This window comes from Pelophylax lessonae (genome assembly GCF_965119305.1).
Source record: "Pelophylax lessonae genome assembly, chromosome: 2".
Lineage (NCBI taxonomy): Eukaryota > Metazoa > Chordata > Amphibia > Anura > Ranidae > Pelophylax > Pelophylax lessonae.
Window position 1 is genome coordinate 148,632,232 of NC_138769.1, and position 4,979 is coordinate 148,637,210.

Genomic DNA, 4,979 nt, shown 5'->3' on the forward strand with positions numbered 1-4,979 from the left:
GGCGAGTGGGCGTGCACACCCCCAGGGTTGCTCCTGCAGACTGCCGTACAGGTACGGCAATTCACAGGAACCTGCTGACCTGCCGGCGTATAACTGCGGTGGCTAATCGGCAAGCGGCAATGTACATTATATTTGCATTCAGTAAATCAACCGCCCAGTGTCTACAAACAATGGTATACTGGAATTTTTTTTTTTATAATTGTAATGGCGGTGATCAGTGACTTATAGTGGGTGGTCAATCTAACGCAAACTAAGGCTGGGGGGACTGACAGACACTAACATCACCAGTGACACTAATACAGTGATCGGTGCTGATAATATACACTGTCACTTTACTAATATCACTGGCTGGGAAAGAGGTTGATATTTAGGGGCAATCAAGGGGTTAACTGTGTACCTAACAATGTGTACTGTGTGCTGGTTTGTACTCCATGCTTTGCAGAGAGAAAAAAAATGGCACTTCACTGCTGTCTGTAGAGAGCCCTGTGACAGCACAGCCAGGGCTGCAGGCGCACGCGTGTGCCGCTACCTGGAGATACCATATCATGTACATCCCTGCCGCAGTATAAGTGTGGTGGGCAGTCTTCAAGCTGTTTAGAATCGCAGGATACATAATTCTCTTTTTTCACTCCGTTAAACTGGTAATAGTAAAAAAAAAAGTCCACAAGGTGACATGCACCTCATTAGACTTAACTCCTAGTAAGCCAGCCAACAAAGTGGCTGAACTCCTTAAAAACAGCTTTAAAGCTGGATTCACACTATACAACTTTTGTTGGTAGATTTCCTTTAGATTTACCTTCAACTATGTAGTGCAAGGGCCTGCCTCATTGCATAAAAAAAATGAAAGTGTTTTGGTAAGTCTAACGGAAAATATCTAAAGAAAATTGTATAGTGTGTATCCAGCTTAAGGTTGCTGTGAGATGGTACAAGAACCGAAAAGTCCATATTTTAGGTGCTATAATGTACAGCAATGACCAGAAAAGCCAGAGTATATACAGGTGGGAAATATGCTCTGCAAGCGGTTGGGTTTAACTCTTTGCTGTCAAGCTTAGTCTCCCATGGTACTGAAATATTTGTGCTTTGTTTATACAACTATATATAGTATCCTTCACTATAACTTTCTGGTGTGCGCATTCATTCATTATATACTGTATGCAGTAAAGCAAAAAGACTCTTAAAGCAGAACTAAAGGCAAAAATACATGCCTTAGTTTCAACAGTCCCACCCTTGGGAGGTCCCTCACTGGTATCTTCTCCTTGGCTTCTTTCGGGTGTCGGTGTTTGACCATCTTGAATGGAGGATGGCGTTGTTCCCGTACACATGCCAGGATGTAAACTAAGATGCACATGCTCAGCTCAGTGTACATTCTACAGGGGCTGCCGACAGGTAGGTAAATGTATTTTATTGTAGAAGAGACATGTCATGTCTCTTCTGCAATAAAGAGCCTGCCTGTTTGTATTTTTTTATTTTTTAACCTTAAGAGCCGGTTCACATAGCAGCGACCCGACTTGCCGGGGCGACCTGTGAAGTCGCGGTGCGCAGCTCGCACCGCGACCTCGGAGCGGCCGGCACGGACTTCATATCATTGAAGTCAATGCAGGTCGCTCCAGGTCGCCCCAAAGAAGCTCAGGACCCTTTTTCTAAGTCGGAGCAACTTGTGTCGCTCCTATTAGAACGGGTCCTGTGCTAATCTATGGCAGGCGACCCGCGGCAACTTGTCAGGCGACCAGGTTGCCTGACAAGTCGCCCCAGTGTGAACCGGCTCTTAAACTCCAATCAAAAATGACATTTTTTCTATTAATAGCATGTTAAATATCTTTATCTTTGATGTTATTCATTTTCTGGCTAGCTGATTGTGTAGCTTAGAAAGTCTTATCTAAACTAGACAATCAGCTTCTTCCTGTACTTCACCGACAACACTATTTCCTGTGATCTGAATTTGATAAGCTGTATTTCATTTCATGATAAGGTTGTCGGTCTTTCTTAGACAGGCATGTCTAGACCTGCCCAGCCCCACCCCCATCCCTCCTATCCCTCCCATCCCTCCTATCCTTTACAGCAGTGTTCCCCAACCCCCGGGCCACGGACCGGTACCGGTCCGTGGATCAATCAGTACCGGGCCGCCTGAGGAACTTCAAATAATTTCACTGTGGCAGGCGGCCGAGGCGAAGAGCATTGCGACCTCCTGAGCCCGCCCATTGTGTGACAATAGCGAATGAAAATTCGCTATTGTTACACTGATCCTCCTCCTGGCCAATAAGGGAGCGGGTCCTCCCGCTTCCTGATTGGCCGAAAGGCAAACCCCACGCCATTGGCCGAGGAGGAGGCGCCGCGGGAGGACTGAGGACTCGAGGTCGGAGACGCGGGGAGTCGGGACTGAAGAGAAGCTGCCGTGAGGTAAGTGCACGGAGGGGGGGAGGTTTTTGATATTGAGGAGACTCAGCACTATCAAAACGGAAAGAGGAGCAGCAGTGGTTTTATTACAATGCCCTCTTATTCACCCAGACCTATTGCACTTATTTAGGTCAACAACTCCTGGGTCGAATGTGTTTGTGCGGGTTCAGGCATCTCACTAGAGATAACGCATGGCGTGACCCCCCTCTTTTTTTTCTTCCCCAATCTTATGCTTTCCCCATCTATAGTAGCCTAGGGTTTCCCTGTGTTTTGCAGTTTGTACTTTTGTGTGGGCAGGTGGTTAGCCTACTCATACACTCACTTACTCTGTAAAAAAAAAAAAATCTTGGGTCCTTCATGGTTGTTGACTGGTGGGTAGCTCCTGTTGAACACAGTTATTAATTGAATCTTACGGCTTTGATTAAGGTTTGCTTAATCTACTTATTATTACTACCTGTGTCAATGATTCTGTACTTGTTCTGTGTGACTTGAGCTGAGATATTGTTTGTCTATAGCTTTTTGTTTTGGAATATCTTTGCATTGTGCAACTCCATGGGTGAATTCAATAAAAGTGTAAGTAAAAAAAAAAAAAAACTAACAGTGTATGGCCAACTTTAGGGTTTACATTTACTTTAAAGTGACCCTGTCAGCATAGAGACCCAGAATTGTGAGATACCTACAGTGACCGGAGATGTAACAACGTTTTGGGCCCTTGGAAAACTTATTTTTCTTCTTCTTTTATAGGCTGACTTTACTTTGGGCCCATAATGACAGCATTGGATGAAAGGGAGCAGCATACAATAAAAATGTTCTCTTGTTTCTGCCTTCTTCATTAAACGATGCACGATGATCTCTGTATTGAAAGGGGGAACGCTGGCATCTCTGTATTGAAAGGGGGAACGCTGGCATCTCTGTATTGAAAGGGGGAACGCTGGCATCTCTGTATTGAAAGGGGGAACGCTGGCATCTCTGTATTGAAAGGGGGAACGCTGGCATCTCTGTATTGAAAGGGGAACGCTGGCATCTCTGTATTGAAAGGGGAACATTGGCATCTCTGTATTGAAAGGGGAACGCTGGCATCTCTGTATTGAAAGGGGGAACACTGGCATCTCTGTATTGAAAGGGGCACGCTGGCATCTCTGCATTGAAAGGGGGAATGCTGGCATCTCTGTATTGAAAGGGACACGATGATTAAAATTGATGAATAACATTAAAATTATTAAATCAAAACAAGCGGGCCACGGAAAAATTATCAAACATTTACCGGTCCGCGGCGATAAAAAGGTTGGGGAGCACTGCTTTACAGTACATTTCTCTCTTCATAGCCTCGTTTACACTAGCAGCTTCTCCTGAGGGGGAGGGGGGTCACATGACAGGCGTAATTATATATGGAAGAAATTAGGTTTAACCACTTTACCACCGGAGGATTTTGCTGTCTTACGTCTGGGCCACTTTTTGCGATTCGGCACTGTGCGACTTTAACTGACAATTGCGTAGTCATGCAACGCCGTACCCAAACGAAATCTACGTCCTTTTTTTCCCACAAACAGAGCTTTCTTTTGGTGGTATTTGATCACCTGTGCGATTTTTACTTTTTGCTCTATAAACAAAAAGAAAGCGACAATTTTGAAAAAATAACAATATTTTTCACATTTTTTATATGAAATTCCCCCCAAAAAAAATGTAAAAATCAACATTTTTTTACATTTTTGGCCAATTTGTTTTCTGCTACCTATGTTTGGTAAAAAAAATCACAATAAGCGTATTTTGATTGGTTTGCGCAAAAGTTATTGCGTTTACTAACTAAGGGAAAGATTTCTGTAATTTTTGGTGTTTTTTTTTTTTAACGAGTAATGGCGGCGATCTGCGTTTTTTTTTTTTTTTTTTTGCGGGACTGCGACATTGCGGCGGACAGATCGGACCCTTGACTGACATTTTTGACACTTTTGGGGGTACCAGTGACATTACTACAGTAATCAGTGCTATACATATGCACTGTTACTGTAAAAATGACACTGGCAGGGAAGGGGTTAACTTTATTGGAAAGGGAGGGGTTAATGTATGCCTGGTGCTTACTGACATGTGTGGGGGGAGGTGACTGAGTCACACAGGGACAGATCGCAGGTTCAGCTATGCTGAATCCTGCAATCTGACCCTGCCTGTCACTTAGGAGATCCGCCCGCTTTGTTTACACAAGCGGGCGGATCTCCAGACTCGATTCCCTGACGATCTGGGAAGAGCAGTGGCAATCGCCGCTGCTCCTCCCCTGGCCCGACTCCCGCTGTGACTGAATACAGCGGGAGCGAGCCTCCGGCGGCGCGCGTGCGCCGCCGAGAAAGGGGAGTGTCTGGCGACGTAGGTCTACGTCGCCAGACTATAACGAACCACTTTGCCACAGTAGAGCTCTAGTGAGCAGTGGCAAAGTGGTTAAAGGAAAATTGTTGAAAGTTTAGAAGGATACAGATCAATTTCTATTGCTCATTACATGTGAGTAATGAGTTTTAGGCTCCGTTTCCACTAGTGCGACTTTCATGCGACATTGGACACATAAAGTCACAGCCCATTGATTTCAATGGAACCTGTTC